The 21,752-nt window shown below is 44.0% G+C and overlaps 1 long non-coding RNA gene across 3 annotated transcripts in view; it reads left to right on the top strand.

The window, feature by feature from the left end:
* Window positions 1–21,752, top strand: part of LOC139355856 (uncharacterized) — an 89,317-nt gene that overhangs the window by 39,642 nt on the left and 27,923 nt on the right. The window lies entirely within an intron of this gene.

Raw genomic sequence — 21,752 nt, 5'->3', positions numbered from 1 at the left:
GAATAAGACAACAATGGAGTTTGCCACATAGATTGACTCCTCTTGAGCTAAAGATTTCTCTGTAGCCTGTGACGCTGTCTGATAGCATTTTACCCACAGGAGAACTTTCAAAATTAGAGCTGATCCTCTCAAAGCCTGCTGCTGCTTTAATTATTAATTTGTGTAATATACTAAATCCTTTGTTGTCATTTCAACAATGTTCACAGCATCTTCACCAGGAGTAGATTCTATCTCCAGAAACCACTTTCTTTGTTCATCCATAAGAAGCAACTCTTCATCTGTTTCAAGTTTGATCACACGATTGCAGCAATTCAGTTGCATCTGTAGACTCCACTTCTAATTCTACTTCTCTTGCTATTTCCACCACATCCACAGTTACTTCCTCTGTTGAAGTCATGAACCCCTCAAAGTCATCCGTGAGGGTTGACTTCTTCCAAACTCCTGTTAATGCTGATATTTTGATCTCTTCTCATGAATCACAAATGTTCTTAATGGCATCTAGAATGGTGAATTCTTTCCAGAAGGTCTTCAATTTGCTTTGCCCGTATCCATCTGAGGAATCACTATCTATGGCAGCTATAGCCTAATGAGGTGTATTCTTAAATGATAAAATTTGAAAGCCAGAATTAGTCCTCAGGCCAGGTGTGTGGCTCACACCTATAATCCCAGCACTTTGGGAGGCCAAGGCGGGTGGATCACTTGAGGTCAGGAGTTCAAGATCAGCCTAGCCAACATGGTGAAACCCCGTCTCTACTAAAAATACAAAAATTACCTGGGTGTGATGGTGCATGTCTGTAGTCCCAGCTACTCAGGAGGCTGAGACATGAGAATCACTTGAACCCAGGAGGCAGAGTTTGCAGTGAGCTGAGATCACGCCACTGTACTCTAACCTGAGTGACAGAGTGAGACTCTGTCTCAAAAAAAAAAAAAAAAAAAAAAAAAAAGGAGAGGTCAGGTGCTGTGGCTCACACCTGTAATCCCAGCACTTTGTGAGGCCAAGGCAAGGTGGGCAGATCGCTTGAGCTGAAAAGTTTGAGACCAGCCTGGGCAACATGGTAAAACCCGTCTCTACTAAAAATACAAAAATTAACTGGCTGTGATGGCATGTGCCCGTAGTCCTAGCTACTCTGGGAGCTGAGGTGGGAGGATCACTGGAGCCCAGGAGGTTGAGGCTATAGTGAGCCACGATCGTACCACTGCACTCTAGACTGGGCAACAGAGTGAGACTCTGTCTTGAAAAAAATAAAAAGAGGTGGACCAGATCTGCAATGCCCCAGACACCTGGAAGAAGCAGATGCAGCTCCGTGGAGGAATGTACCCTCTATCTAGGCATGAAAGAAGTGTGAAAGAGAAATTTTGAAAAAGATGAGCTAGCAACCTCCAAATCACAAAATACACAAGGAAACAGGTTTTCGTGAGTAAGATTCAGCAATACAAACCAATCAGCCCTATAGAGCCTTCAGATATGGAGTTAACAGATAATATCCAAATAAAATATTGGTTCCCAGCTAACTTTGAATTTCAGATAAGCAATGAATAAATGTTTAGCCTAAGTATGTCCCACACAATATTTTGGACAAACTTATACTAAAACATTATTTGTTAATTACCTGAAATTCAAATTTAATTTGGTATTCTGTATTTGTGTTTTTATTATTTTTTAAAAAATTATGTATTTTTTGAGACAGGATCTTACTCTGTTGCCCAGGCTGGAGTCCAGTGGGGGGACCATGGCTCACTGGAAACTTGACCTCCCTGGCTCAAGTGATCCTCCCACCCCAGCCTCTGAAAGCACTGGGATTACAGCCCTGTGCCACCACACCTGGCCTATGTTCTGTTTTTTTATTTTTTTAATTTTTATTTGTTTATTTTTTTTGAGACAGGATCTCGCTCTGTTGCCCAGGCTGGAGTGCAGTGACCCAGTCTCGGCTCACTGCAGTCTCTACCTCCCCGGTTCAAGCGATTCTTATGCCTTAGCCTCTTGAGTAGGGATTACAGGCATGCACCACCATACTTGGCTAAGTTTTGTATTCTTAGTAGAGGCGATGTTTCACTATGTTGGCCAGGCTGGTCTCAAACTCCTGACCTCAAGCAATCCACCTGCCTCAGCCTCCCAAAGTGCTGGGAATATAGGCATGAGCCACCATGCCTGGCCCATTCTATATTTTTAATTGCCAAATCTGAGAACTTCAGATATAGACTATAAAGTAAATATCTCTAAGATGTTTAAGAAATGAAAGGAATTGGAAAGAGAAGTGATGATCAAGAGACCATCAGAAATGACTGAATATATATGAAAGAGGAGTAAATGGACCTTTTAGAAATGGAAATTATGTAAATCTAAAATGAAAACTAAATGGGAGATTCAGGAGTAAATCCACTGATGCTGCAACTTACTTTGGTGTGCACAATGTAGAGATTATGCATAGAGGGGTCAACAGTGGAAAGATATGTAATAAAACAAGGACAGTAAAATATTAGTTGTAAAATATAGATGGTGGGTATATGAGAGTTTAATGTAATATTTTTTCAATTTATCCTTATTTTGAAAATTATCATAGTAGAATGTTGAAAAAAAACCAGAAAAGTTAAACAGCATACTGGAAAAGTTTAAATACTGAACTAAAGGGTAAATTTGTAGGGATTTCAAAGACTGTAGGTCAGAAACAAGAAACAGACTGTGAGAGACTGCTCGCTATGGTCTGCATGTTCATGTTCCCCAGAAACTCGTATGTCAAAATCTCAATCCGCAAGGTGATGGTATTAGGAGGTAGAGCCTTTGAGAGGTGATTAAGTCTTAAGGGCACACGATGAGATTAGTGCCTTTTAAAAAGAGGCCCCAGAGAGAGCCCATCCCACTTCTTCCCTGAGAAACAGCAAGAACACAGCCATCTGTGAACCAAGAAAGGGGCCCTCACCAGAACCTGACCATGCTGGCACCTTGATCTTGGACTTCCCAGCCTCCAGACCTGTGAGAAATATGTTTCTGTTGTTGATAAGCCACCCACTCTAAGCTGTTTTTGTTATAGCAGCCTTAACAAACCTAGCCACTCATTAGGTAAGTGCTTGTAGGCCAGTGTGGTGGCTCACACCTGTAATCCCAGCATTTTGGGTGGCCAAGACGGTGGATCACTTGAGGATCACTTGAGGTCAGGAGCTCTAGACCAGTCTAGCCAACATGGTGAAACCCCATCTCTACTAAAAATACAAAAATTAGCCAAGTGTGGTGTCAGGCACCTGTAATTGCAGTTGCTTGGGAAGCTGAGGCAGGAGAATCACTTGAACCTGGGAGGTGGAGTTTGCAGTGAGACAAGATTGCGCCACTGAACTCTAGCCTGGGTGACAGAGCGAGACTCCATTAAAAAAAAAAAAAAAAGATATGTGCCTGTAAAGTGAGAAGTTGCCGTACATGTCCTACAAGTTCTCGGAGAAGGTAACAGAATGAGGGAGAGGCAACATTAAAGTAATAGTTGCTGAGAATTTTTTATAACTGATGAAAGACAGTAATTCACAGATTCAGAAATTCTTATAAATGCCAAGAAGGATAAATAAAAAGCAATTTGCTTTCTACTAAGAATTTACAAAGGATATATTTCACAAGGAAAGAAAGTATTCCTGGAAAAAAGATCTGAAATGTGGGTCATTCTAAGCAAACATTGGTGGTTAGAAAGCAGTAATAATGTCTAATTTGTGGGCTAAAAAGAACAGCAAGAGCACTTTCGTAGCTCAACAGATAAACTGTGTCACATCCAAACAATGGAATCTTGTTCAGCAGTCAAAATAAATGAGCGATCACGTCATGAAAAGACATGAAGAAACCTTAAATGCAGATTGCTAAGTGAAATAAACCAATCTGAAAAGTCTACATATTGCATTATTCCAACCATACAACATCCTGGAAGAGGCAAAATTATGGTGACAATAAAAAGATCAGTGGCTGTCAGGGGTTAGCAGAGAGGGAAGGGTGACTACGTGGAACACGTAGGGCAGTGAAAAATACCCTGTATGATATTACAATGGTGGACACATGTCATTATACAGTTATCCAAACCCATAGAATATACAATACCAAGAGTAAACCCTAATGCAAACTATGGGCTTTGGGTGAAAATGATGTGTCAATGTAGGTTCATGGGTTATAGCAGGGGTATTGCTCTGGTGGGGGATGTTTATAATGGGGGAGGCTGTACGCATGTAGGGGCAGGAGTATATGGAGAACCTCTGTATTTTCCTCTTTTTTTTTTCTTTTTCTTTTTTTGAGACATGGTCTCACTCTGTCGCCCAGGCCGGAGTGTAGTGGTATGATCTTGGCTCACTGCAACCTCCGCCTCCTGGGTTCAAGTGATTCTGCTGCCTCAGCCTCCTGAGTAGCTGGGACTACAGGCGCCTGCCACCACACCTGGCTAATTTTTGTATTTTTAGTAGAGATAGAGTTTCACCATATTGGCCAGGCTGGTCTTGAACTCCTGACCTCAAGTGATCCGCCCTTCTCGGCCTCCCAAAGTGCTGGGACTAGAGGCATGAGCCACCACACCTGGCCTATACTTTCATCTTGATTTTGCTGTGAACCTAAAACTGCTCTAAAAAAAATAATAAAGTCTTTAAAATTAAAAAGAAAAGGAAATGTCTGGTTAGACCCAATGGCAATGCAACCCTAGAAGCGGGTGGCTGGAATTAAAGGATAATTTGGTGTAAAGCTAAAGACATGAATTATCATTAGGTTTTATTAAGGTAGGTGGTGTAAATTCCAAGGGTAACTACTAAAAGAAAAAAATTTTAGTGCATATCTTTAAAACTAGTAAAGGGCAAAATATGGAATGGTTTTATGTTTAAAAACTAAATTTATGTTCTTTTTGCAGATAAAGAAATAAATTCCATCATATCAGTAATAATAAATGTAAATAGAGTGAAAAATACAGTTAGTAATAATAGATTTTCACACTGGATGTATCTTCCCAATTCCTTATCTGCAACTGACCATTTAGATAAGCTACTCCCACTCCCAGAGAAGAAAGATAGAGTCGGGTAGAGGAAAAGGGGGATTTCTGCTCTTCCAGAAGCCCCTCTACCATGGAAACCAGAAGCTACAGAAACCTAATAACTTTTCCTGCTCTTAGGTTCGAGATGGAGTTCTTTCTGTCTTTAGATTCTTTCACAAAATTCAGTAAAAGGTGAATCCAAAAATATTTAATAAACCTATAAAGGATGTAAGGATTAACCACATACCTTAACATTTTTCTTTGAAAAGTATCAATATTCCCATGTAGGGAAAAATGAAACTCTTGCTAATCACAACAGTAAGGCTGTGAATTTATGTAGCTTTACTATCTTTTTCCATTTCTTTCCATTTTCTCATTTGTATTTGACAAATTCCATTTTTACCGTTTTTAAGATACTCCCATTCATGAGCAATAAATAACATTTTCAACCATTTGTCAAGAACATTAGGCTGGGCGAGGTGGCTCATGCCTGTAATCCCAGCACTTTGGGAGACTGAAGCGGGCAGATCACCTGGAGTCAGGAGTTCGAGACCAGCCCGGCCAACAAAACTCATCTCTAGTAAAAATACAAAAAGTAGCCTGGCGTGGTGGCATGCACCTGTAATCCCAGCTACCAGGGAGGCAGAGGTAGGAGTATCACTGGAACCCAGGAGGTGGAGGTTGCAGTGAGCTGAGATCACATGGACTCCAGCCAGGGCAACAGAGCCAGACTTGTCTTAAAAACAAGACAAACAAAAAAAACTACCAAAGAAAGAAATCAAGAACATTGTAATACATTATATTTCATGATGAGAACACAGGAATACGAAAATGTCTTCTACTATGTTTGGAGGGTGGAAAATGCTATAGATAACATTGTCCTTCATCTCTGTCTAGCAGCAATATGGTTGGGGAAACTGAAATGACCTAAAGCAGGGTGGCCCTATTAGTCTACAGGTGTTCTTATCTTTTGTACCATACCTTGTTTGAGAAGGGGCATCCTATTAGCTGAGCATGGTGCCTGTGGTCCCAGCTACTCAGGAGGCTGAAACAGGAGGATTATTTGAGTCAAGGAGTTCAAGGCTGCAGTGAGCTGATTGCAATGTTGCACTCCAGCCTTGGCGACTGAGTGAGACCCCGTCTCTAAGTAAAATAACATTTAATCTAATTTAAAAAGAAGGGGCATTTTGGCTCAAGTAACTGACGAAAAGTTGCACCGAAGGTTGCTGGAAAGTTTCTTCCTTGCACTTAAAGGAGATCACTGGAAAAACAGACTTATTCTTTTTCTGTGGATGTGGCGAAGAAACATGTGGCCTTGACTTTTTTTTTTAAAATGGAGTCTGGCTCTGTCGCCCAGGCTGGAGTGCAATGACATAATCTCGGCTCACTGCAACCTCCACCTCCTGGGTTCAAACAATTCTCCTGCCTCAGCCTCCTGAGTAGCTGGGATTTTACAGGCATGTACCACCATGCCCGGCTAATTTTTGTATTTTTAGTAGAGACGGGGTTTTACCATGTTGGCCAGGCTGGTCTCAAACTCCTCACCTCAAGTGATCCACCCACCTCGGCCTCCCAAAGTGCTGGGATTACAGGTATGAGCCACCGTGCCTGGCCTAGCCTCAACTTTTATCAGGAGTCATTCTGCCCAAAATACCTCCAAGGCCCACTGGGCTTCACCAGCTAGCCTAATCAAGGTTTAAGCCAGTTTGTTTTAAGGTTAAGTCAATTTGTGTTCGATCCTCTCTCACTAGGTGCTAGAATGTCTCTAATTTATGTAATAATTACGCCTTCACATTAAGACATTATTGAAGCATTCTAGTATGAATCTACTACTGAGAAAGCATGCCTGCTTTATGTATTTAGAGACGGAGTTTCGCTCTTGTTGCCCAGGCTACAATGCAATGGCGCAATCTCGGCTCACCGCAATCTCCGCCTCCCGGGTTCAAGCGATTCTCCTGTCTCAGCCTCCCAAGTAGCTGGGATTACAAGCATGTGCCACCACACCTGGCTAATTTTGTATTTTTAATAGAGATATGGTTTCTCCATGTTGTTCAGGCTGGTCTCGAACTCCAGACTTCAGGTGATCTCCCCGCCTTGGCCTCCCAAAGTGCTGGGATTAGAGGTGAGCCACCGTGCCCAGCCAAGCACACCTGCTTCCTAGTGGGTCTGGAAAGTTTAGCAAGAACTACTTGGCTTGCATATTAATGAAATGAGAATTAACAGATTTCCCCCTATGGTTTCAAGTATATGTGAGACTCATTGTATGGCAAACAATGCTAGTTGCCACCCAATATCTTCTTTCTCCTTCCTTACTAACAAAACTCAATTATGTTATGGATAGCAAAATGTGCCCTTAAGATGACATACTCCTGTTTCTCCTGTATCTATGGAGAAGATCTTACATCAGTGAGATGTACGCAGAAGTAATTGGGTAGGACTTGCAGGCAAGTTCTTCAAATGGAGGGCAGGCCCTGATAGGCCCCCTTTCGCTTCTTGTACCTTCTTGCTTTCTGGAATGTGGATGTAAGGTTTGGAACTCCAAGAGCCATTTGGGCAATGAAGCAACCTTGCGAATGGAAGTCACATGTTAAAGATGTGGACCAGAAAGATAGAAAAGGCCTGGAAACCTGATGATTGTGGAGCTGCCATCCCAGTCGTGAGCTCCCTGCCTCTGAGTTTCCATTACATGAAAAAGAATAAACCTGGCCAGGTGCAGTGGCTCATGCCTGTAATCCCAGCCCTTTGGAAGGCCGAAGTGGATGGATCACCTGAGGTCAGGAGTTCAAGACCAGCCTGGCCAACATGGTGGAACCCTGTCTCTACTAAAAATACAAAAATTAGCCAGGCGTCTGTAGTCCCAGCTACTCGGGAGGTTGAGGCAGGAGAGTCACTTAAACCCAGGAGACGGAGGTTACAATGAGGCAAAATCACACCACTGCACTCCAGCCTGGGCAACAGAAAAAGACTCAGTCTCAAAAAAAAAAAAAAAAAAGAAAAGAAAAGAAAAAGAATAAACCTGTATCTTCTCTGATCCACGTTTTTATTTTCCATTATGTGTGCCAACAAAATCTAATCCCAATTAATGTGTGGTGTGCCACAGTTAAGAACAAAAACTCTGGAGTCAGATCTGAAATAGAGATCCTTCTGTGCAACTACTTAGCTGTGTAACCTTGGGCAAATTAATGAACTTCTCTAAGCCTCAGCTCATCGTCTATACATGGATGGTACCTACATGGTGGGACTGTTGTAAGGATTAAGGGAGATAACACGTGAAAAATGTTTAGTGCAGTGCCTGGAGCAGACATTCAGCACATATCAGTGGTGTATCTGTTGTTTCCAAACAAATATAGAGGCTAGCTAAAGGCGACACAGATATTATAGAGAGAAGCAAAGAAGAAATTGGTGGCCTCTAATCTAAACTAAGCCCTTGGCACCCTTGTTACCCTATCTGTGTATCTTTTGTCATCCAGCTCTCTCATTCCTCACACTCCCAACACTTTCTCTCCAGACCTGTGCCTACACTCAAGATTCCTACCCCTCTTGGTATATGACACTGCCTCCCACGTCACAGAAAAAAAATGGAATTATTAGGAGTGAAACCCCTGAATGTCCTGCCCTCACACCAACTAACTTCCCAAGGCATTTCTTCTGCCCAAAGCTTATCCTTCCATCTGTTCTTTCGTGGCAGTTCCTCCTGTCAACTCAGAGATACGGGCTCATCGTACCCTACTTCGCCCTCGTGTCCCAGCTTACAGACGTGCTAACATCTCTGCTATCTTACAAAAATCAAGGCAAGACAAAATACTGTCCCTCTTTGAGCTGTAGTACTGTAAGGATTGATCCTACTTTCTCCTGCCCCTCCTGGCCAACCTCTTTATTGAGAGAAAGTCTGTATTCACTCTATCCACTGTTGGTAGCACTGGCCGCTATTTACTAAATATTTACTCTGCGCCAGATTATATATATACTCCAATCTTCAAATCAATAACACAAAGCAAGACTATCACTGTTTTGTGTGTGAATTAGGTACCTGAAGCTCAGAGATTGAAGTCTCTCATTCTGGTTCAAACAGCTAAAATGTGACAGAATCAAGTCTCTCTGAATGCAGTTCATGTTATTTGCATTCTCTCAGTAGTTCCCAAACCTGCCAGGGCATCAAAATCATCTAGAGCTCGGAAAAGGAAAAATACAACAACAACAGATTCTTGGGTCTCATCCCAGAGCTACCAAATCATAGTCCCTTCACGAAGAGCCCAGGAATCTCAACCTTTACAGCTTGTGGGTGGATCTGATACAGCCCCATTGACATAGGGCTTCCCCATGCTGCCTCTCACCCTTACACTCCTCACCTCATCCCAGTTTGGCTTCTAGTTTCACTCTGCAAACCAGATTACCTTCCCAAGACCTCCTCGTGGCCAGATCCACCAGGCATTCTCCAATCTTTGTCTTGCTTGACTTGCTAACAGTGTTTAACAAGCTGACTATAGTCTACCTTTCTTTGGTTTCCAGAATACCATGCTGTACTCTTGGATTTCCTCCTTTCTTTTTGATCTTTCCTACTCTTTGTCTTTCAGCCACCTTCTAAATGTTGGCACCCCCACTTTGGTTTCTAACTTCACTCTCTTCTCACTTCAAACACCATGCTTGGGTGATCTCATCCACTCCCATGGATCTAATTACTATTTGTATATTAATGGCTCCCAAACTGGTATTTCTAGCTTCCCTCATGGCCACTGGATCTATTATTTTGTATACGAGGAATTCCCAGTTGAATGTCACTTAGATCCCCTAACTTAACAGGTTCATAATGGAATTCATGATCTTCCTGCTCCCAGGTCTGGCTCCACAGGTGCATTAGATGGCTCAGGCTGCCAGAACAAAATGCCATAGACTGAGTGACTTAAACAACAGAAATTTATGTTCTCACAATTCTGGAGCCTAAGTCTGAGATCAGGGCGTCTGCATGTTCTGATGAGGGCTCTCTTTCTGGCTTGCAGACGGCTGCCTTCTCGTGTGTGCTCACAAGGCCTTTCCTCGATGCATGCTCGTTGAGAAAGTGTAGTTTACTGTCTCTCCCTCTCTTCATTTTCTGTCATCCAAGCTGGAGTGCAGTGGTGCGATCTCGGTTCACTGAAACCTCTGCCTCCTGTATTCAAGCAACTCTCTCCTGCATCAGCCTCCTGAGTAGCTGGGATTATAAGCGTGTGCCACCATGCCTGGCTAATTTTTGTATTTTTAGTAGAGACAGGGTTTCACCATGTTGGCCAGGCTGGTCTCGAACTCCTGACCTCAAGTGATCCACCTGCCTCAGCCTCCCAAAATGCTGAGATTACAGGTGTGAGCCACTGAGCCTGGCCTCTCTCTCTTCCTATAGGGACACAAGTCTTATTGGATTAGGATCTACCCTTATGACCTCATTTCACCTTAATTACCTCCTAAAAGCCCTATCTCCAAACACAGTCACACGGAGAATTAGGGTTTCAACATATGAATTATAGGGGAACACAAATATTCAGAACATAGCAACAGCTGTGCAACAGTGTAGCCACACTGCACAGTTGTTGAGTCACACCCTGTGCTCTGAAAGTCCCCATGCCTGACGTTTAATGCCCTTTGATAGCTGTTTTGAAATGCTTAATAATGTTATCTTTGAATGTGTGTTTTGTCAGTGAAGTCCTATGGAACAATGGAGAGTGTGCTGCATGCTTGGAGCTTCAGTTGACATACCATCCCTGTACATCTGGGACAGGCTCTCAGCCCACCTCTCCTGCTCCCTGGCACCACAGGTCTCCCCTTCCCATCCTCTGTGACTGCTGCCACCTTCTGCATCACCTGGGCTGGAGTCCTGGGCATGGGTTGGGCCCACGTACACTGTGGTATCTCAGGGCAAGGCATAGCAGTGACCATGCAGTCCCAGGCTGGAGGTGCCATGGTACATTCAGGGGGCAGTTAAGCAAGGGAAAGCCTGTTGCCCGCCACTATCCAGGCACCTCACATTGGCCTGGCACAGAAGTAGCAATACTCTTGACAGCCACCCATCTTCTGTGGGTTGGGACTACAGGCACCTGGGAAGGAGAGATGCCTGGCTCGACTTATAGGAACATTGGTACCTGGCTGGTAGAAGCTGGGAACCTGCTAGCCCTGTGCCCAATCATGAGGTATGGGCCCCAGGAGTCTGTGAGGGTCGGACTCACCTTATGAATATCTGTGTCCAAGGGAGGACAACTTTAAATAGGAAGTGAAGACCACCATGACAAGCTGAAAGAGAGTGGTCACAGAAGAAATGGAAAAGAGTTTTTCCTGCATTTCCAGCAAGGGGTCTTTTACAGAAAAAATTTAAAAAAAAATTTTTTTTAACAGACACAGGGTCTCACTATGTTGCCCAGCCTGGTCTTGAACTCATGGGCTCAAGTGTTCTTCCTACCTTGGCCTCCCAAAGTGCTGGGATTACAGGCATAAGCCACCATGCCTAGCCTCAACAAGATCTTGCATTTTTATTTTGCACTGGACCATGTAAAGTTACGGTGATGGCCCTGATCCTCCTCTTCTTTTTTCCTTCTCAGCGATGCTACCCGTCCAATCACTAACACCAAATCCACCAGAATGATCCTCAACATTCTCCTCTCTCCTATCCCTTCCCTGCACCCAGAACTCTATAGTCTATTTTCTAGATATTTCTAACATCTTCATTTCCAAATGCCATGGGCTTAGTTCAGATAACAAAAATAAATTTGGAATTATCCTGTTTTTGATTAAACCACCCAAAAGACTCCCCCCCCACATCATATAGAAAAGAAAGAAAGAACCGTTCATGCTTAGTTTGTCATTTGGGGTGACTGGTTGTGGGAATGACCTGAGATGGATGACTGTGGAAGATATTGTCTAAGAAGACTGAATTCATAAGACCAGGGAGCCCTTAGGACCCGTAAAGATCTGGTTCAGACATTTTAAAAATATCAGCCAAGGGACACCAATAATTTTTTAACTAAAATAGAATTTTATAGAATAACTATGGGATTTTTAAGACCACCATTTATTAAAATTAATTACTCACTAAATCCCAAACTTCCCTTCCGCTGCTTGGGTCACTGAAGCTGCCTTGGGCAAGACAGCAGGTTTAAAGTGGAGAAAGGTTACATGGCTGCCATCAACATTTGTGGGTGTAAAAGCGTCCTTTTATGGGCCAACTGGCAACTGGCTTGTGGGTGTGTCTGGTTGGCATGAAGGTGTGGGATTACACCCAAAAAGTCCCCTCAGGCACTCTTCCTAAAACATCACTGTCTCCACATTCCTTGCCTGCTGAACACCCTTCAGTAGCATCTCAATTTTACTTATTTATTTTTTGAGACGGAGTCTCACTCTGTTGCCCAGGCTGGAGTGCAGTGGCAAGATGTCGATTCACTGCAACCTCCACCTACCCGGTTCAAGCAATTCTTGTGCCTCAGCCTCCCAAGTAGCTGAGATTACAGGCATGCACCACGCCTGGCTAATTTTTTGTATTTTTAGTAGACATGGCATTTTGCCATGTTGGTCAGGCTGGTCTCAAACTCCTGACCTCAGGTGATCCGCCTGCCTTGGTCTCCCAAAGTGCTGAGATTACAGGCATGAGCCACAGTGCCCAGCTGCATCTCAAGTTTTTGCAGGCTACAACCCAGCCTATTTAGGAAGCTGTTCAAGACCCTCCACCCTTACCCTTCCCTTACTCTGCCGATATTTGATGTCACCATCTCTTGATACCAGCGTGCACAGAACTGGAGCCAGTTTCCTTCCTGTGCTCCAGCCTTGCTATTCTTTTACCTACCTCGAAAATTTCTTCACTCATTTGATAATGCGCATTCTATCCAACTGAAGTTCTACCTCCATTTTTATTTGATTTAATATAACTTTTAAAAGCACTACTGCTGGATGCAGTGGCTCACACCTGTAATCCCAGCACTTCGGGAGGCCAAGGTGGGAGGATCACTTGAGGTAAGGAGTTCGAGACCATCTTGGCCAACATGGTGAAACCCCATCTCTACTAAAAATACAAAAATTAGCTGGGTATGGTGGTGCACGCCTGTAATCCTAGCTACTCAGGAGGCTGAGACATGAGAATCACTTGGACTGGGAAGCAGAGGTTGCAGTGAACAGAGATCACACCACTGCATTCTAGCCTGCACAACAGAGCGAGACACTGTCTCAAACAAAACAAAACAAAACAAAAAAACGAAAATTAACTGGGCATGGTGGCACATGCCTGTGGTCCCCTCTACTCAGGAGGCTGAGGTGGGAGAATCACCTGAGCCCAGGAAGTCGAGGCTGTAGTGAGTCGTGATTGCATCACTGCATTCTAGCCTGGGTGACAGTGAAAACCCTGTCTAAAAAAAAAATAAAAATAGGAAAGTATTATTATGCATCAAGCGGCAATTGCATGCTTTACATATATGGATTATTTGTCCCTGTGACATAGAGACTATTATCAATTACCAACTTATAGATGAAGTTAATCAACTTCCCCAGGACACAGAGCCAGGGTTCGAACCCAAACAGCTGCTCTTGACCAGTGTCCTTGCTCTCCCCCTGGCCCAGTGCTGCCTCCAGCAAGCCTTCATGCCCACTCCAGACCTTCGTGCATTCTTGTTTGTCTGTTTGTTTATGTTTGAAAATGTCAGGAATGTCTTTCCTGACACATCGTTAAAGCTCCCTTTCATCTTCTTCTTGCTTTCTGGGTATCTTTGCTTTGTAGTATCTTAAAAACCTTGGAGCAAGGGTATTAGACATGATTCTATATACAGATTGACAGATGCCTCCACGAGTAAAAGGAGACAGAAAAAAAAAATACACAAGAGCTTAACACTTCTCATGGTTCGTTAGCACAAAATCACATTTTGTGCATTTTTTCAATGGCGAGATCATAGGGGATCAGTTCCTGCAGTGGCATGTGTGTCAGGTTTCAATTGCAAATTAGAAACGGCTCTGGGTATCTTAAACAGAAAAGCAATTTAATCCAAGGAATTAGGTGCTTACAGAAATGTTTGTGAGTTGGAAAAGCAGGCTTTAGGCTGGACCTCTAGGAATGAGTCTCAGAATGACAGGGCCCAAGTGACCCTCTGCTTTTCCCGTAAGTGGCCTAAGTTAATCTCTGAAAATGGTGCATTACTCACTTGACCCAGAAAACCCCACAAGATTGCACAAATCACAAAGTTCAAATCTTTATGTTCACTTCAGGAATACCCGTGAAACTGCCCAGGCCATCAAGGCTTTGCCTATACCAAAAGCTACCCAGTATCTGAAAGACGCCACAACACAGAAGCGACGTGTGCCATGCTGCCTTACCATGGTGGAGTTGACAGCAGTGCCCAGGCCATACAGTGGGGATAATGCAGGGTTAGTGGCCCAAAAAGAGTGCTGAATTATTGCTGCTCCAAAATACAGAGAGTAATGCTGACCTTAAGAATTTGGAGGTAGATTGTCTAGTCATTGAGCACATGAAGGCGAACAAAGCCCCCAAGATGGCCTATGGAACTGAGAGAGCTCACGGTCAGATGAGCCCATGCATGCACGCCTCTTGACACTCTGAGATGACACTTCCTGAAAAAGAACAAATTGTTCCTAAACTGGAAGAGGAAGTTTCACAGAAGAAAAAGATATGCCAAAAGAAACCAAAGAAACAAAATGTTATGGCTCAGGAATAAATCCAGTAACATAAATGCAAATAATCATAAATGCAAATAAAAGTAAACCGCCTGGCTGGGCGCGGTGGTTTATGCCTGTAATCCCAGCACTTTGGGAGTCCAAGGTGAGAGGATTACCTGAGGTCAGGAGTTCGAGACCAGCCTGACCAGCATGGTGAAACCCCCGTCTCTACTAAAAATACAAAAATTAACCGAGCGTGGTGGCACATGCCTGTAATCCTAGCTACCCGGGAGGCTGAGGCAGGAGAATTGCTTGAACCTGGGAGGCGGGGGTTGCAGTGAGCTGAGATCATGCCATTGCACTCCAGCCTGGGCAATAAGAGTGAAACTCCATCTCAAAAAAAAAAAAAAAAAAAGCAAACCACCTGAGGGAATGGCTACTTCATCATTACTGGAAGCTTTTGGAATCAGGACACCACCATGCAAAACGCAGGCTCTAGGACAGACACGGTTGACATTTAGGACAGGATAATTCTTTGTGGAGGGGGCTGTCCTGTGCATTGCAGGATGTCTCACAACATCACTGGCATAGCACACTAGATACAGATAGCACACCCTCAGTCACAACAATAAGAAATGTCTCCAGGCTGGGCACTGCAGCTCATGCCTGTAATCGCAGCAATCTGGGAGGCTGAAGCCAGAGGATCATTTGAGCCCAGGAATTCAAAACCAGCCTAGGCAACATAGGGAGATTCCATCTCTACAAAAAAAGTTTAAAAAATTACCCAGACATGGTGGTACGTGCCTGTAGTCCTAGCTATCAGGAGGCTAAGACGGGGAGGATTGCTTGAGCCTGGGAGTTTGAGGCTGCAGTGAGCTATGATTGCACCACTGCACTCCAGCCTGGGTGACAGAGGAAGACCCTATCTCAAAAAAAGAAAGAAATGTGTCTAGACTTTGCTAAATGCCCCCACTGGGAGCAAAATAGCCGCTGGTGGAGGACGTCTTGTCTAGAGCATCATAAGCTTAGCCTGTCGGGAGTCCAGGGGGCTGCTACCATATTGCTTTCACAGATTCTGAAGATCAGGAACACGCTGCCTTGGCTGTGTCCAGTGGATAAGCAATACCACTGCAACAGTCAGCTCCAAAGCTGTGCTGCACCTGCTGCAATTCATACCTGCAAAAGCAGTGCCTGCTGCCTTTCTTCCCACTTGATTCAGTTGCATATCTACTTTTGAAAAAAGAGGCATCTGATTGGTGGAAACTGAATCCCATCCAGACCCCCAGCTGCAAGGGAGTCTGGGAAGAATCATTTTTCAGGTTTCCTGTTTTTGCGGTGCAAGAAGGTACCTTAGAAGAGAAGTTGAAATAAGTATTGAGAGAACCAATCTACCGTATCTGCTATAGCATGTCAACTTTTTGTTCTTGTCAAATGAAGCGGGTAACGTGGGAATGTTAATCTATTTGAATGGAAGTGTTTTGAAAAGAAAGGTGAGTGGGGTAGAACACCCTACCAGTGTCTATTATCAGGAACAAGATACTTTCTAGCATATCATATTTTATACTCACTGTCTTAATCAGTCGTCTAAACATTAGCAATTCTACCCTGTGATTTCATTTTGCATGTGTAAATGTCTGTCTCCCTGAAAATTTGCAAGTTCTTTAAGGGTAGGACTGCTCCCTTAATTCTTTATTATTATTATTATTATTATTATTTTAAGATTGAGTCTCACTCTGTTGCCCAGGCTGGAGTACGGTGTGCCGTATTGGCTCACTGCAACCTCCGCCTCCCTGATTCAAGCGATTCTCCTGCCTTAGCCTCCCAAGTAGCTGGGATTACAGGCACCTGCCACCAGGTCTGGCTAATGTTTTGTATTTTTTTAGTAGAGATAGGGTTTCACCATGTTGGCCAGGCTGGTCTCCAACTCCTGACCTCAAGCAATCCACCCGCCTCGGCCCCGCAGAGTGCTAGGATTACAGGCGTGAGCCACTGGGCCTGGCACTCCCTTAATTCTTGAGCATAGTTATAGGCATATTGCCGATATTCTGTAAGAATTATTAAACATTCTTTAAAAGTAAGTTGCACTAACCATCAGAAACAGAGACAGGAATACTTCTAGCCACCACTCTTTAACCAGGATTTCAGAGGCCCTTTCCTGTCTGTTAGGATCATTTTTAACTCTCATAACTTGGAAACTTTATGGGATCTTCAAAATACCAGTTGTCGCAGAATCTGAATTGAGAAATATATTGGGGGTTAAGAGTTTAAGAATTTTTAAAAATACATTTATCTTAAATATGTATTGCTATTTCTCCATTTCCAGTAACCATGGAGCAACCAGGGCCGCATTTACTCTTTTGCCTGAAACAACAGCAACCACAAAAAATAGACAAAATATACGAAACATCAGTTTTCAAGATGCTGGACATCAGGCAGTGAAGGACAGTGAGTCCCATGAGACAGGAGGGAAATGAGCTGACCCTACAATTGCCTCAGCCTGTGAGGGTTCCCAGGCCAGGGCACAGGCAGGAGAGACTGAGGCAGAGCTCAGGGGATTCCCTGGGTGAGGGAGATGGAGCTGAGAATGGAGAAAGGCCACTGGGACTAAAGTTCTTGGGGCAAAGTCCCAGCGAGAGCTGCGTGGAGAGAGGGAGAGAGCTCAGAGATCTGCAGAGGATCTTCCTGAGCCTTCACTGAGTGCTGAGCAGTGCAGATGTGCCAGGGAACAATCAGACTCTGGGTACAGAACCACCCAACAGATTTCAAGAGTGCTCAGCCCTCACACAGAACCAGGACCAGGTCTGTTTCCACCAGCCAGAGTGGAAGCCTGAAGAGTCCCAGATACCAGGGAGGCTTCCCAGGAGAAACTAGCCTCAGCGGTGAGGAGTAATTAGCCTAAGCTGAGCACAGCGCCAGACCCCTCCCACCAAATCATGAAAGCAACCCAAAGGGATTGAACTGTTTCCAACAAACTTAACTGCATTGCAGAACAAAGCACACAATTATTTATAGGAACACAAACATATCCAGCACCCAGTGAAGTAAAATTCATGGTGTCTGACATCCAATAAAAAATAACCAGTCATGCAAGAAGGAAAATATGACCCATAGTAAGGAGATAAATACATCAATCAAAACTGACATAGAACTGACACAGAAGCCAGGATTAGCAGACAAGGACATTAAAACAGTTATTATAATTGTGTTCCATATGTTCAAAAAGTCAAAAAGAAACATATTTCCCTTTTTGCTTTTTCTCTCTGCTGAATAATTCAGTACAAAAACTAAGATCACGGACACTCAAGTTGATCTGCCTGGTTCAAGTCCCAGCTCTGAGATTTACGGGCTCTCATACATTGTAGCTGGGACTGGGACTGGATGCAGTGTCTGAACTCTGGCAGGGTGAGGAGGTGCAGGTATTAGGAGACAGAGCACACACCCAAGCAGGGCGCTGATTCAAAAGTAAATATGCATATTCATGGATGGGTGCAGTGGCTCATGGCTGTAATCCCAGCACTTTGGGAGGCCGAGGCAGGTGGATCACTTGAGGTCAGGAGTTCTAGACCAGCCTGACCAACATAGCAAAACTCCATCTCTACGGGGTTTATAAAAATACAAAATTTAGCCAGGCATGGTAGCACATGCCTGTAATTCCAGCTCCTTGGGAAGCTGAGGCAGGAGAATCGCTTGAACATGGGAGGCAGAGGTTGCAATGAGCCAAGGTTGCACCACTGCACTCCAGCCTGATCAGTAAGAGCAAAAACCCCTCTCAAAAAAAAAAAAAAAAGTAAATATATATATTCAGAAAAATGGGAGCAGCTTTCTAGGGATCAGAAAAAGGAGATACAAAATGAGAAGGGAGATACAAAATGAGAAGGGAGAAATTAGACTGAATTAGAGATACTGGGCTACGCATGGTGGCTCACCCTTATAATCCTGGCACTTTGGGATGCTGAAGTGGGAGAATTCCTTGAGCCTAGGAGTTTGAGACCAGCCTGGGTAACATAGTGAGACCCCCATGTCTACAAAAAAATATAAAAACTTGGCTGGGTATGGTGACGTGGGCCTGTAGTCCTGGCTACTTGGGAGGCTGAGGTGGGAGGATCACTTGAGCCCAGGAGGTTGAGGCTGCAGTGAGCTGAGCTCATACTACTGCACTCCAGCCTGGGCATCAGAGTGAGACCCTGTCTCAAAAAAAAAATTAGAGGTATTGGTGTGAGCTCATGGTTTTCAGTATATACAGATGGATAATAAAATAAATATAGATGTTGATGTGTGCACACACACACAGACACACACACACACAGACACACACACATTCCCTGGCTCTGTCCACCAAGCAGATCTAGGGGCAGCCTCACCCTCACCCTGACATGGAGACACTTCTGATTAGAGGTCAAAGAAGAAATGTGTCCAAAGAGGATAAACCTCGGCTCCAGTTATAACTTGGTAATTTGGAGCAACTTTTCTTCAAAGAATGTTTTTAATCTTTGTAAGTCATAAAAACAAATCAAACCTGTCAATAAACACTACATTTCTATATTCAAAAAATTATTTTCACATACGGTAACTTATTTATTGCATAGAAAAATTATAGAAAAGTAATTATAGATTTTGAGTTAGTCTTGGGATCCTATTTCAGCTCTAACATTCACTCACTTTGTAACTCTTGGGAACCACGTGATCTGTCTGAGCCTCAGTTTCCTCAAATACAAAACAAATATATTTACCTTCATAAGGTTTTATATTTTTAATTAGATTGTACAGATCCCCACCATGCATGGCATAAAGTAAATGCTCAGCAAATGATAGTTATTAGCACATTTGCACACGGTGTAAATTGGGCAGTTTTTGTTGTTGTTGTTGTTGCTTTTTTCTTTTTTTTGAGATGGAGTCTGGCTCTGTCATCCAGGCTGGAGTGCAGTGGCACAATCTTGGTTCACTGCAACCTCCACCTCCCAGGTTCAAGCAATTCTCCTGCCTCAGCCCCCTGAGTAACTGGGATTACAGGCACCTGCCACCATGCCTGGCTTTTCTTTTGTATTTTTAGTAGAGATGGGGTTTTACCATGTTGGCTAGGCTGGTCTCTAACTCCTGACTTCAAGTGATCCACCCGCCTTGGCCTCTAAAGTGCTGGGAATATAGGCATGAGCCACCGCACCTGGCCAAATTGAGCAGTTTTTTCTGATTTCAGTTTAACAGGAGAAAAAAGACAAAGGGTGGCAAGGACGTCAGAGCAGAACATATGAATTAATAAATAGGTAACTATTTATTTATTTATTTATTTATATTGAGATGAAGTCTCACTCTGTCACCCAGGCTGGAGTGCAGTGGCATGATCTCACCTCACCGCAACCTCCACCTTCTGGGTTCAAGCCATGCTCCTGCCTCAGCCTCCTGAGTAGCTGGGACTATAGGCACCCACCACCATCCTCCCAAAGTGCTGGGATTACCGGTGTGAGCCACCATGCCCAGCCACAGATTATTTGTAAATAGATATATGCATGGAGGGAGGAAGCCCTTCCAGAGGCAGGGAGAACAGGAGCAAATCACCAGTGTGGGCAGTAGTAGGAGATGTACAGGTTATACTGGCTGGGGCTGGTGGGGGCAGAGGTGCAAGGAAGCATGAGGGAAGTGAGGATCCAGAGGATCTGTGCCAGGTTATGTGGGCTAAACTAATACAGGCTGAACAAAGCCAAAGAACTTTGGCCCGGCCAGGCACGATGGCTCATACCTGTAATCCCAGCACTTTGGGAGGCTGAGTCAGATGGATTGCTTGAGTCCAGGAGTTTGAGACCAGCCTGGACAACATGGCAAAACCCTGTCTCTATGAAATTAAAAAAAAAAAAAAAAAAAAAGGCCATGCACCTGTAGTCCCAGCTACTCAGGAGGCTGAGGCAGGAGGATCACTTGAGTCCTGGAGGTCAAGACTGCAGTGAGCCAAGATCACATCACTGTACTCCAGCCTGGGCAACAGAGTGAAGCCCTGTCTCAAACAAAACAAAACAAAACAAAACTTTAGCCATTATTATGTTGCATGGACTCTCGTATTTATAGCAAACTAGACCATACTTGGTCTAGATATCTCTTCATAGAGAGCAGCCTCTGATTTAGGGCAGTTACTCATTAGATTGTGTTGTGTCCAAGTCAGGAGCCCCCAGCTGCCCTTGGTTTCATGAGTGAACATGACTTTTTGTTGTTGCTTGATGAGGCATATTTAAGAGTGAGGAGCTATTGCTAACATGACTAAAAGTTCTGTACGTGTAAACTCCCTGGGGAGTTTCCCCAAGATTCACTGGCTGGGAAGATCCTGATGGGCAGCCTCTCCACAGGGCGACACAAGCGTTCAAGAGGAATTCGGGCTCAGGGGAAGCAACACATGTCAGGAAAAGTATATCGTTCCAAAAAGGCTAAAGGAACTGGAAGTATTTATTTATTTACTTATTTTTTTTTGAGATGGGGTCTCGCTCTGTTGCCCAGGCTGGAGTGCAGTGACCTGATCTTGGCTCACCGCAAGTTTCACCTCCTGGGTTCAAGCAATTCTCCTCCCTCAGCCTCCCAAGTAGCTAGGACTACAGGCATGCACCACCATGCCTGGCTAATTTTTGTATTTTTAGTAGAGACCTGGTTTCACCATGTTGGCCAGGATCGTCTCGATCTCTTGACCTCATGATCTGCCTGCCTCGGCTTCCCAAAGTGCCGGGATTACAGGTGTGAGCCACCACGCCCGGCTGAGGGAACTATTTAAAGATGGAATTATTTAAGGCAATAAACTCCCTCCCACCCAAACAACTAAACAAGTAAAGGAGTATTGCAAAAAGGGTACTTGCACACCTCTTGCCCAAAATTTCAGAGATTCAAGATTTTGACATTTCTACCTTTTTTTTTTTTTTTTTTTTTTTTGAGACAGAGTCTCACTCTGTTGCCCAGGCTGGAGTACAGTGGCACAATCTTGGCTCACTTCAGCCTCTGCCTCCCAGGTTAAAGTGATCCTCCTGCTTCAACCTCCCAAGTAGCTGGGACTACAGGCACATTCCACCACACCCAGCTAATTTTAGTATTTTTAGTAGAGATGGGGTTTCGTCATGTTGGCCAGGCTGGTCTCAAACCCCTGGCCTCAAGTGATTCACCTGCCTCGGCCTCCCAAAGTGCTGGGAT

Source organism: Macaca nemestrina, chromosome 8 (genome assembly GCF_043159975.1).
Source record: "Macaca nemestrina isolate mMacNem1 chromosome 8, mMacNem.hap1, whole genome shotgun sequence".
NCBI lineage: Eukaryota > Metazoa > Chordata > Mammalia > Primates > Cercopithecidae > Macaca > Macaca nemestrina.
This window is presented reverse-complemented; position numbering and strand designations above follow the sequence as displayed.